The sequence below is a fragment of the Ischnura elegans genome, chromosome 5 (genome assembly GCF_921293095.1).
Source record: "Ischnura elegans chromosome 5, ioIscEleg1.1, whole genome shotgun sequence".
Lineage (NCBI taxonomy): Eukaryota > Metazoa > Arthropoda > Insecta > Odonata > Coenagrionidae > Ischnura > Ischnura elegans.
In genome coordinates this window covers 4,213,668-4,227,645 of record NC_060250.1, presented here as the reverse complement: position 1 = coordinate 4,227,645, position 13,978 = coordinate 4,213,668, and the positions used below count along the sequence as shown (strand labels likewise).

The window sequence follows — 13,978 nt, the reverse complement described above, 5'->3', positions numbered from 1 at the left end:
ATTTGTCTCCCACTTCTGCACAAAATAGCAATAAAATTCCACAGAATTTGAGGAAAGGACGGGTACTAAAGGAGATAAATTATAACTATCTAAGAGCTTTTGGATGCCAGGCATGGGCATGGTAGCCGAGAGAGACAAGGGATGGAAAATTGAGTCCCAGAGGAGAAGAAGGCATCACATTGGGATAAGAAGAGGGCATCGAGGGATATCGACTTTGGAGTCTGAACAAGAAGAAAGGAATAATCAGCTGAGACATAAGGTTCAATGAATCAAAATTACCATTCAAGATGAGTCGAGATGATATCAAGATCCCAGAGCTAGACAGTGATGGCGAACCTGATCCAGGGGAAGACATCATGGACCAAGGTTATGTTTTCACAGGCAAGGAAAAGCTGAGGAGACTGAATCCAACCAAATTCTATGGTACCTGTTGGAGATCAAAGGTCTGATTCCAGTGGTCCCAGATTCAGTTTTGCTAGTTTCTTTTACATGGAGTTGTAGAAGACACTGGTTTGGTGTGAGTGAAAAATGTAACTTCAGCTCAAGACACTTCATTTAATTAACATAAGATCAGAGGAGTATTGTTACTCAGAGTAAACATTTTTACATTTGGTCACTAACCAACGAACATCTGAAAATTACCATAACCCCCTCCTCCCGTCATTGAAGATGTGTTACAGATGAGTCACAATAAATTACATAAGTAATTTTCATGTCAATGAGCAAAATTAACACCGTATGACTGTTGGGGTTTCATTCTTGTGTCGGCTATCAGCCATTCTTGTGTTGGCAGGCGTGAGAAGGCACTGCTCATTTTTTTGTGTGTGTTAGTCGCACAGTCACGCCGAGTAATGTAACATGTGTGGTTCATAAAAGTTGTTCGCTCCAGCTTATTGAGTATTTTCATTGCCCACATCAACGCTACACTGCTAATCAGCCCACAAACTGATTGATAATATTCTTGGTAATAGTATTCGTACCACTACGTACGTTGCTGGTTGATGTGAAATTTGTGCAAGTAATAATAATAATAATTTCATTTGCCAGCAGACACAATACACTAATACGTATGAAGAGGGCATGTAGTACATAAGGCACGTCAAAAAAAACTAAAGTACAATGAACCCAATCACTCGAACTCACAGAGGTTCATCTCAATTTGTTACAAAGCACTGATATTCGTCTATACTGTAGAAACATTGATCAATGAGAAATAAAAAGACTGCTTTTTTAAATTGAGGCAGTCTCCTTTCATTCTTAATAATCAAGAGTAAGATATAGACTTTTTGTACACATTGCCCTAGGTCCACTCACAATCAGTGTCAAAGATAAGTTAGATGGTTCGACATGCACATCATTACATCTCCTAGTTTTGTGCGATATATTGTGCGAAAGATCCACAGAGAAAAAAATCATCCACCTGGACTGGGATTCGAACCTGGATCCCCTGATTCCCGGTCGAGTGCTTTAGCCAGTTGAGCTACCAAGATGTCATATGAAAAACAATTAGTGAGGATGAAGATTCCCATATTATTATACCATAGGTTATTCTAGAGTAAAAGAGGCCAAAATATGACGTTTTTCAGACAGGTAAGCTAAGTGTATGCTTTAGAACAGATAAAAGCTAAAATACATAATTCAGTTTTTTTTAAATAAGTGAGAAATATCATAGAGTAAGTATATATGTATAAGGATATACTTACTCTATGGGAATATGCACATCCCACTTGAGGTGGGAGTCAAAGTAGATACCTAGGAATTTATGTTGATTTACTCACATGAAATCATTATTTATAAACTGAATGGAAGTAATGTCAGAAGAGTTGGTCTTTGATGAGTAAATTGCTATATGCGTTTTCTCACTATTTAAAATTAGGTCATTACTGTTATACCAATTTGACATAAGTTGAATTATAAGTTTTCCTAGATCTGGTAAATTGCACAAGAATTTGCTTGATGTCAACATACATCATCTGCAAACATCTGCCAGCTTATTCAGAAGATCATTTATAAATATCAAAAACAGTACTGGTCCCAGCACTGACCCCTGTGGCACACCTTTACTTACTGCTTGGGATGAAGAGAGGTAGATTTTGCCATTCTTACGAAAGGCCACTCTCTGGTGTCTGTTTGCAAGATATGTTTTTAACCAATGCAATGCGACTCCTCTAATTCCTAATAATTCACATTTTACAAATAATTTTTCATGTTGAACAGCATCAAAGGCTCTGCTGAAATCAAAGAATATCCCCATTACCCTATGCTTTATATTTATCTCTTGAATAATATAATCCATGGCTTCAAAGATAGCTTGTTCAGTCGACCTTCCTCGGCGGTAAGCCATACTGAAAATTAGTTAACAGGTTTTGACTTTCGAGGAAGTCTGTGAGTTGTTTGCAGTACACATATTCGAATATTTTACCAAATTGAGGAATTATTGAAATTGGTCTATAATTGCAAAGATTATTTTTATCGCCTTTGTTTTTACACACTGGAACAATCTTAGACGTTTTTAGGGCATTAGGGTAAACACCTTCAATCAGGGGCTGATTAACCAATGACAAGAGATGTGCATACTAAGAAATCCCCATATCCATGTCCTTGCAATCATTAAAAGGAAAAAGGGTAAATCTTAAGTAAGAGAGAGGTGACGTAATGATAGATTTTTACAAAAACTTTTGCATCAAAATGTCATTTAGATGGACAAAGTTTTTCTCACTGCCTCTCAAAGCCCCGATTAAAATAATTTCCACCGATTTTGTATCGATTTCAAAGGCTATTATCATTCAAGTTAATATGTAATGCAGTATGACAGGACTTTTTATAAATGACATATTTAGCCATGATAACTCACTGTTGTCGAGTTTATCTAACTAATAAAAGCAGTATTTCGAAGCGCAGGTTCTACCTTAAAGCACAAGCACCATATACCCTAGCTAGTTGTCAAGCCACATTATGGACTCCTAAATTTTAGCAAAAAATAAAACCACTTTCACGGACCTCTATCTATGAGGAAGATTTCGTGAAGACGGTTCCAATTCTGCAATAATTTAAGGTTCTGAGGGGCATCTGTGAGTGATAATTTTTTTTCAGGAGGGACTCTGGGTAGCCTCTCTGGAGGAGGGAGCAGTGAAGGCTGTGAAGAAAATTATTCAGGGCATCAGGATTATTACAAATGCAGTGGCCTCGAATGGAAAGGGAATATGGAAGGGAGCATTTAGTGTGGGAAGGATGACAACTGCTGAAGTGAAGGTACTGCTGCTTATTCGTGGGTTTTACATGGACAGAGGTGAGAAATTTTTGTTGCTGGCAAGAGAAATATAGACATCAAGGAAGGTAATCAGGGAATTAGAAATGGTTGAGGTGAAAGAAAGAGTGGATCAATGGGAAGAGACAGTATATTTCCTGTCTCTTCCCTTTGATCCACTTGAATATATAAAACACCAAAATTTACGTAAGTACAAAAACATTGCTTATTACAACAATTGAGAGTAGCAATAAAATTGTTGAGGGAATCATTACCATGTTGCCATAGGAGGAATATGTCTGAGCCAAAGGAGGGGTTTCGATGGATATTGGGAAAGGAAAATTCATTCAAAATAGCCTAGGTAGAGGTTTGCATAGGAGGGACTGAATCTACTACCCGTTGAGCAACCTTTGATTTGTAAATAATGCTTGTTATTAAATGAGAACGAATTGTGCGTTAGGACGATATTAGTTAGGCCTAAGAGGAAGTCGGTGCTAGGGGTATGAGGAGTTTGGCGTTGGGAAAGGAAGTGGCGGAGGGAGGAAAGACCTTCAGAATGAGGAATTGATGTGTAGAGAGAAGTGACATCTGTGGTCTCAATCAACTATATTACGGTACAGTTGGTGCCGCAGCACACTGAAAGCAGAGTGATCCTTCACTGTTACAAAGAAGAGTTCAATATCTACTGTGATTACAACTGGTCGACTGTACCAAAATTCAGCTTAAGTCAAGTTGCAGTCCTTACGACAGACTTTTTCACTTGGATTAGTAGAGTAGTGGACTGGACATTTTATACACCCTCATCATTGCAAAACGAAGCGTTATTCACACTGACTTACCCACTTTTAAAGTCATCCAGGTTATGAAAATAGAAAATATTGTGATAAGCATAATAATTACTTCAAAACAATGCATTTAATCCATTCATTTTTTCTGCATTTGAACAACTTGATAAGCACAAAATTTTAATCACATGAACATTAAGTTATAATTACAATTAAGGCACAAATTTCTTATTTACAATCGACTATTTTACAAGCCTGTTCAACAGTAAATTTCCTGTCTCTTCCCTTTGATCCACTTGAATATATAAAACACCAAAATTTACATAAGTACAAAAACATTGCTTATTACAACAACCAGGAATGCCCAAAAAGAAAGAATTTGGATGGGCCAATTACAACAAAATTTAAGTCCCCATGGCAAGAAGATGTTGGAAGGGAAAGTAGGCATTCATAAAAAATACAGTCTTGATCACAACTAATAGTTAATATTCATAAGCACCCACTACATAGGTACACTTTCAACTGACAGCACCGCTCAACTCACAATAACAGCGGCAGTCACCATTAATGAGTGAAAATATGTACTAACTGCAATTTCAATGTACAAAGGGCCTTCACCTATCTTTCTTCAATTTAGATAATGCATTACCATCCACCAAATAAAGCATTTTTCAGTATAAATTATGAACAGAATTACATATTGTTCTGAAGGAATGGCTCAATAACATCCACTAATCCCCACAGCTATAGGTCAATAAAAATAAAATTTCTCTTCTACACGGCTGCTAACATTAAAAGCAATTTCCTCACTTTGCTGCAGAATTTTCTTTTATGTGGAGAGCCATTTTAAATGCTTTCTTTTAAAGAATACTGGAATGTTTTATTTTTTTGAGCTGGCAAGTACTAAATATAAGGAGATCAAAATGCTTACAAAAGCTATGAAAACTGAACTTATTAAAGTGATAAAAATACAAACACCCCATGAATAAACTGTTTGAGCATAGAGGAATCCCTACACGAGAGGGTTCAACAATCTCAGGCTCATATTAACAAGCTTATCACTCAGGATAAGACGACAAAATTGATACATAAATTGTAGTTGTGCTTTAGGAGCAGAGTTCATCCTCACTTAGTCATCTTTTCATCAATCACAGAGCACTTTCATGCAACAGTCACTCGGAATTGTAATCACAATATCACACTCACTGCAAGACATATTTGTATGTTAAAAATTCAATTGCACACACTGATATACATTATTTATACAAATGAATTAAGTCAAGCAGAGGAACATCTCCCTCAACCATTACTAGAGTTCAACCCTGTGTAAAAATATCAATATTTTCAAAAACATTTGGACAATGTAGCCGCCCCCAACTAAGATACCCTATAGTAATTAATGGAAGTTTCACACAATCTTTTGATAAACCTTCAAAAGCTTCGAGGACTCTTACGCCTGCAATACACTTTCAAAGGACTCAGTTGATAGTCTATAAAATGCACATGGTAAACACAGTTATGAAATTCAAGATGCACACTAGTTAGTGCATGTCTCAGGCAAGAGATCATGACTTGAGTCACTAATAAATGGTGCAATATTTCCCTTTATTTACCTCTGTTGTAAGAAGTAGTGCAGGAAAATATCAGAGGAAAGTAGAATTTCTTTGTTTTCGAGGGCTGCATTCTAGGGCTTCAACAAAGGATACATTGCCTTCTAATAAATATGCAAAAAGGCATGACAGCAGAGAAGATGTACGTCATGCACTCCATCACCATTCCACGCCAGCACCAACATCTTCAAGTATACACAGACTTAAAGTGACTCTTCTGACTTTCACTTAATTCTTTGGCAGTATTCAACATTATTTTTTTCACAGACGGCTGCCCTCAAATCACTGCAAAGAAAATAAAGGTCAGAGATGAGGAATTATTATTATGTGAGGAATTTGAGGTATGGCTAAGATAAGATCAAAGTGTCATTAAGAACAATCTGTTTATTGAAAATGTGTTAATTTTTCAGCTTAAGACAGAAGTTTCTGGGTACTGTATTGTAGAAATGCATCAGGAGGACATTGATTCTTTCATTTTTCTCTAGCCAGCTCCTGAAGGGTGAGGCTCCTACAACCTGGCAAAATACTTAAGTGGAGTACTTGCACCATTTGTGGGATGGTGTGAACACCATGTGAAGAACTCCAGGGACTTCGTCAAAACCCTACAAGACATCCACGTACAGTTGACGGATATCATGGTGAGCCTAGACGTGGTGTAATTATTCACAAGAGTGCCAATTATTGACACCCTGGCTTTGCTGGGAAGAATATTGGACCGCAGAACAGTGGAACTCTTCCGCCACGTTCTAACTTCCAGCTACTTCCTATACAACAGAGACTTCTACGAGCAAACAGATGGAGTGGCTATGGGTTCGCCTCTATCGCCTGTCATTGCTAATTTCTTTATGCACGACTTTGAAGAACACGCCCTCAACTCGACTCCACTGTGCCCTAAGTGCTTCTTCAGGTATGTCGATGATACATTCATCACTTGGCCCCACGGAATGGATACCCTGCACTCATTCGTCGACCATATGAATAGCCGTCACCCCAACATATGTTTCACCATGGAGACTGAAACGTATGGAGAGTTACCCTTCCTGGACATCCTCATCCGCCGCAGGGGAGATGGTACCCTGGGGCACAAGGTATATCGGAGGCCCACTCATACTGATCTATACCTAAATGGACAAAGTCACCATCATCCATCACAGAAGAACGCAGTCCTATCCTCATTAATTCATAGAGCCAAAAAGATCTCCGACGAGGATAATTTACAAGGAGAATTGAAACATCTGAAGAAGACCTTCATAGACAGCGGTTACAGCCACTTCCAAGTCCATAGGGCCCTTAAAAGGGCTTTTAGACAAGACAAAAGAGACAAACCAAACGAAGAACGGCCTCCAGCATCAAAAGCCATCCTGCCATGCGTCTCCACGGTCTCGGGGAAGATAGCAAGGATTCTTGCTAAACACAATATCCATAGCATTCACCTTCCTCCTGGCAAACTCCGGGATCAGTTACTCCGAGCCAAGGACCCTATTGGTCTCAAGACAGCCGGCATTTACTGCATTCCATGCGAATGTGGTAAAGTGCATATTGGAGAGATGGAGAGGACCATTGAGACGAGGGTGCAGGAGCATCGACGCCACCTCCGACTCGGTCAATTTGAAAAATTCCTGAACACTGTGTCCAGGAAAATCACAATATCCACTGGGAAGAAACTGCCCAACTTGGAAGATCAAGAGGCTATTGGGACCGTATAACTAAAGAAGCCGTAGAGATCCGTCTTCACCCAAACAATATCAATAGAGATCGAGGACTGCAGCTAAGTAGCGCTCTGAACCTGGCATTAAATAGGACGAGGAAGGAGGAAAAATCCCGGACCAATCAGAGACCACCTAGGTGAAGGAGGAGGGTATAAATATCGAAACACCGCGACATCGGCATCATCAGCCCTGAGGATGTTGGGAAAGTCTCCCAACGAAACGTCGGCCTACACCATGCAGACCCTGACCCGGTTGGAAACCCTAGAAGCTTTCATCCAGTTTTTTCTCTGACCAACAGCGATCCAAGAGGATTTCACACTGTATATACTATTTTTCAGCTTTAGCGTAGTGATTTTAGAGTGTTCTATGAATATTTTGCGTACATATTTACATTATGTGCAGTTGTTACAGTGGTGGTGTGTGGTAGTGAAGTGAAACAGGATGTGGATGTGCCTGCCAAATTACAGTGAAATGGATACATAGACCATCCTAAAGTTTTTCTCTCGCTATTTTTTTATTATTTGAATTTATTTAATTCTCCTTGTATTCATAAGGCTTACTCCTCTGTTCAAGTTTTATGGTTTATACATAATAAGTACTATCATTTGCAAAAGTCTTGCAACAAATCGAGTGGCGCCACTTTCGCTCCATTGTCGATTTCTGGCCAACATTAAATTTGAATGATCACTATCTGGGTATGAATCTTCATGGTAGCTCTGGAACGACTCACAAACGGGTCATCATAACACGGGAGTGAGACGTAGGAAATCATTACGATGCTCAGTTGAGTAAACGAGCGTCGATGTTGTTGCGTCGTCACGGCGTTTGAGATTATTTTTACACTCGTAGTTGACTCGAGTAAATAATTGAAAATATTTACCCGTTGAAAGAGTGGGTACCTAGTGGGTGTCATCTAAGAGTGGGTAGTAATGATGAGCAGTAACGGACCTGTAAAGGAAACCTTATAGCACTGGGAATCACATTCACCAGTGATTCTGATTGGAGTTCCTTCAAGGGAAACGCAATGATTCGTCCTATCGCGCTAACAACGCAGGATTCCCGTCGCACGATCATTTAAATTAGAAATTGTTGCAAAAAATGCTCAAATTCAACACTTGGTACCCTCTTTACATACATTTAAAAAATAAAAAAAACTATAAAAGAAACTACGGCTGTGAGGAGGATAAAAAATTTCGGGCAGGAGAGGGCCTCGAACGCGGGCCCCTCACGTCGTCAGCCTAGTATTCATCCACAGAGCTATTCCGATTTCAATGTCTGTTGCGATAATTTTAAGTATTTGTTGTCATTGTAACACTGAGCTGCTTTCATGTGCTTCTCAATTGAACGAATTTTGATCAAAATAATCATTTTCTCGGTATCTTAGTATTTTCTTCGTTTATATGATTATAACTTGAGCATGGAGGCTTTCGCATACTTTAAGTTTCGGCTGGTGAGTGTATACAATAGGAATATTATGATGTTGTCGCCAGCGACTTCGGTATGGTATCGTCCTTATAAGTTATTATTATTTGTTATTATGTTTCTAACTCGGTATTTGTATTTCTAATGAAGTGTTACGCCGCCAGGCGGCGTGTCCCCCCCCGGGAGATGCTGCCCCCTGAGGGAGTGACCGTGAACCAACAGAGGTGGCTCAAGGGGACGCGTCGAGAAGCCGTAAGGACAGTTGAGTTGAGTGAAGTCAAGTGTGCGGAGGGACACGGAGAGTGTCTGGGCTGGAGAGTCCTGTTTGTATAAGTGTGAAGAATAAAGTGTCATAGAGGTAGAAGTGAGCGAGAATCATTTCGAGAGCAACCAAAGGTGACACACACGCTCCCCTTTTAACAGAAGCAAGCGTATACATTCATTTCAAGCTGAAATTCTGCTAGGATTTGCTTACGTCCTTCTTACTCGACTTCAAAGGTTTTATGAAATGAGCTGCAGTTCCACTGATTTCAATCTTACCTTAAACTTAAAACGTATTGCCAACAAACACATTTCCTAATACCATGTAACCTACTTAATGTAAGTAGAGAAGTTAATTACTGATGCTAAGTAAGTATCCTTCATTATCCTGAATTCATCAGAGTATATGTAAATCATTGCAGCTAAATATGATAACTTAATCATCAACCACATAGCGTAGAGTTATTATACGCATTCACACTAATTCAGCAGTGGAACATATTATCAAACAATACCTGTTTAAATCTAAAAATCATTAAAAAAGGGACTTAATTTAGCTGGAATTAAGTTTTCCTGGACATACTTTGAATACGTGGAAAGGAATACATCTTTACCGATTGACGGACGTCGGAGAACTCTGTTGTCACTTACGCAACAATTAATGCCGATCAGCTTAACTAATTTCATATTTCACGTGTTTGCTCAGATATTTATATGATGAAACACGTGGAATATCAAAGCTGCCTCGTATCTTATGTTGTAGATATTGTATTAAAAACATCAACCCGAGTCGATAGATGTAAACAAAAGTCCGCCATGTTCACAGTGAATGACTTGTGATTTCCTGCTCTCTGAAAAGAGCCAAGATTACTCAAAAAGAGGCAAGCTACAAACTTTTCAAAATCTCTCCGAGGAATTACCTTCGATCTTTCCTCCTGCATTAAATGCTACAATGTGTTTGGGGGAACATAATGAACATTATTTTTACTTAAATGGAAGCGATCAAATCCCAAGACTGAAAAGGATGAAAAAATATCTCACCCACCTAATGACCCGTTCTCCATATATTGAACCATGAAGACTAGCGTTGGTTTGCTAAATATACCCGAAAACCATACAGTTTCCGAGCACAATCTTTGTGGAGCGAAAGTGGTGCCGCTCGATTTGTTGCAAGACTTTTGCAAATGATAGTAGCTACTCTTAATTTCTAATCGCTAACTATAACGTCTACTCAAGTATTAGAGTGGTGCTTATTTTTCTATTACTCCATTCATTTAATTTCTATCTTCTTGCTTGGTAATTAGCTAGTAATATAGAAGTTAAATTAATTAACAGTATTTAGGAAGTACAGCCTCATAATTATTTTTGGATTCTATTATGTAGGTATTTCAGCTGCTAACTCACTAATTTTAACCATCGAACTACTTAGTTGCATAGTTGTTCCAATGCAACCTTGTACTTACTAATTTAGACCTTTGTGTTAGATTATTTTACACCCTTCTCATACAGACCGACAATCAGGAGATCCGGGTTCGAATTCTGGCTAAGTCAAATATTTTTTCATGGTGAACTTCATCCATTGGTGTATTTAGATTTGCACCTGTGCGCATGACTGCGTACAAAGTCACTTGTTCCTGCAGTGCTTCCTCCTTTTTTATTTCTTTATTTGTCCACTTGTAGCCAACAATATGGTCCACTATTCGCAAGTCGCAATTTAGAATCCCATGCAGCCAACCGTCAAGATCTGTTCTATCTTACAACTGTCATATAATTATTTCAGCGAAAATGAAATTTAGTATGTATGTATTCTTCTATTGTATTTAAGAAAATACAGTGGAACTTGGTTAGTACGTTCCTCCTGAGTACGTTTTCCTCCTTAGTACGACGATTTCTCTCGGTCCCGGTACCATCGGAACAGAATACATGCAAAAGTATTTGGTTAGTGCGTTTGAAAAAATTGCGCTTTCCTGGTTAGTACGCTCAATTGCTAGCCGTGACGCAACCCGCAATTCGTTCTCCAGTATCTTCTTAAGGGTCGTAAAGCTCCGAATTCATGATTTAATTTATTATTACTAGCCATTAACATTCTTGCATTCATTCCACATATCTTTCTTCGACCGTGATTTATTCAAATGCATTTCTCAATTCTTATGACGTGATGAATAATAAAATATGGCCATTTATCAGGAATGTCTGACTATGCAAAACTGCAGCCAATGAGAAGCCCCAATTTTCCCCACCCCGAGCTCCTCACCTTCTGTTGCCTATGGAGTGCCCACTACGCACAAATTTCACAAGTGGGCAATTGCTGCTATTGCACGAGTTATCATGATGAAGAAATGAGTCTTATCCAATTGCCACTTTATCTAAAGCAGTACTGCACGACGTCAATGCTACGGAGTATTTGACTACTGCAGCGGGAGCAGACGATGCTCAGGATCTCCACGCGAAGCTTAGCTTAAAAATACTTGATTTCGGCACGAAAGCAGACGACATTAAACAAATTTTTATAGTAAATTTCAACTGTATAATATAAAATCTTCTTGTAATTACATCGTAATCTAATAATCTTGCGTGTTATCCATCGTTATATCGATCAATATGGTATCATTCCAGAAGCGAATGTGTGCGGCTGTTCCCGTAATTTAAGGTTAATATAATTTTGTCCAATTTTTATGATGTTTAAAAACTACCCGTTGACATACTCAGGGTTGTTGTTATATTCTCCGAGTATGCTGTGACAAAAAAGAAATGACTTAGCTTTACTTGTCCTCTTTCTATAAATACATATAGGATAAATCACGGGAGAAAGACGCCGTTTTCATGTAATTGTCTTCGGGAAATCTATGAAACATTGTGATTTTTATTCTCATGGTATTGTTTTTCAATGTAGCGCCCATTTTCTTTATTTTAAAGGTGAAAAGAGTTCAGGAAGGCGATCCTACGAGAACTACTGATAGTAATTGTTATTATGACGACTTTTCCGCAGATTGCAAATACCTTATGGCGGATCTTTATTGGTAGTCATTGCTACGAGTAACCAGTCTTCTTCACGGCCCTTCATCATTCAGCCCTTGACCACTTCTCATCGTCATATTGCCAATCACCATTGCTGAGAACGCCTATCTCGACATAAGGAGACGAGGACGCGGGTGGAGAAGAGAATAATTTCTGAAGCGATGTTTGTGGTTGGACCGAGAAGGATGAGGTAGCTTTTTGGAAATAGGAGACAGTAGGGGAGATTTTCCAGCGCCCGGAAAAGGTCAACCTCAAGCACCTCACCAGCAGCTATTTCCACCACGTCAGAAGGCGAAACAACCAAGGAGTACGAGCCACCAGAAGAATCTGTTTCCCTATGACTACGGACCAAAGGTCTGATAAGTACTGTCCATGCCCCAAATCACATCCCTAGAGAGGAAAAAACTTCAATGAGAGTCCCCCATCAGTGCTACTTACTTATTTCAAATATAACCCTCCATTGTTCAAGAAGCCCCACACCCCCCATCCCAAAGGAGCGAAAAGCCGCCATTCCCCTGCGTCAAGCTTATATGTATTTTGTTGCTTCTTCTTCCCCTTTTCTTTGTCCCTTATTTGTGTGATGCGTAATTGCAAGTGTGTGTATGGTTTTTTTGCGTAGAAATGTAAGGATAGGGAGTGTATTTCATTTTTCTTGTATTTTATTAATATTCAAATTGTCATATTCATGCAGTGTTTAATTAACAAATATTCATTTAATGAAGACTTAAGATTGAAGTGAAATATTGTATAAAATTCAATTGCGGACTATAGGAAAGAAAATTTTTCTCTACTTTTGTGTTTGTATTTTTTTGATAACGTCATTCTGATAAGCTTTGTTTAATTATTTATGCTGATGTTAGAAGTGTTAATCATATGTGTTTTCATTGTATTTTACGCTATTTGAGATCAAATTAAATCTGTGTCAAACGAAAATCTCATGTCGGAAGTTCTCCCTCTTTCAAACGCACCAGTCATCGAAAGGTTCCAAAATTCCCTTCACCATTTTCCTCCTCTTCTCCCTTTTTACATCCTTCCATCCAGGTCCTTTGGGATCTCCCATGCATCCCAGTGCTGACTGGGTTATTTTATTGGTGCACCACTGGCTTCTTAAGGCATAATAAAATGTCTTTGACATCATACTGAGTCATGCCCAGTCAAAACAGTATCAACACATGGGCAACTACTTATTTCTTCAAGGATTTTGTAACTTAAATTTTTTTATGGCAGTTTGGTGACCTTGTGTAGCACAGATTTTCATGTTTTAATTAATTTTCGATCAGTAATTCATCAGCTGTCAGCGCTTTATTTATCATTATCATCATTGATTTTATTTATTCCCATACCACAGAAAACAGCACATATAGGCCTTTCACATCAGGGTTTTTCAAAAAGATAACGATTATAAGTGCACGAACAATTTTGCCCCAGATAGGAGAAATCTAAAATCTACTCCGGTGGAACTCACATCCACAACCACTATAGTTTGGCAGGCGAGGATTTACCCTGCCGCCATGGAGACCAGCAAACCAGCTGGATATGGATACACCGCATTATACGAGGGTCATCCAGAAAATAAGTTCCGTTTTTCTTTTTTAAATCGAGTTTTTATTGAAAAAAAATCAAACTTGCAGGAAACGTTTTTGACAATATGTATTATTTTTCCACATAATCTCCAGAGACCTGAAAACACTTCGTATACCGAGAAATCAGCTTTGAAATCCCCTCCTCATTGAAGCTTCCCGCCACCACCTTGGTCCAGTTGGTGACTGCTTCTTTCACTTCCTCGTCACTTGTGAAACGTTCTCCGGCTAATCCCTCCTTCATTTTGGTGAACAGATGAAAGTCTGAAGGGGCCGAGTCGGGACTGTAAGGTGGATGAGTCCGAACATCCCAACCGAACTGATCCAAAATTCCGTAGTGGATCGA

At 38.8% G+C, this 13,978-nt stretch overlaps 1 protein-coding gene across 5 annotated transcripts in view; it reads right to left on the bottom strand.

Annotated features, from left to right (window-relative positions):
• Window positions 1–4,143: 4,143 nt before the first annotated feature.
• The window catches only part of LOC124158432 (putative polypeptide N-acetylgalactosaminyltransferase 9), a 488,889-nt gene continuing 479,054 nt past the window's right edge, over window positions 4,144–13,978 (bottom strand). For all 5 annotated transcript variants that reach the window (XM_046533517.1, XM_046533515.1, XM_046533516.1 and 2 more), the window contains one exon: window positions 4,144–5,927. The gene's annotated coding sequence lies outside the window, so the exon portion shown is untranslated. The remainder of the gene's footprint in view (window positions 5,928–13,978) is intronic.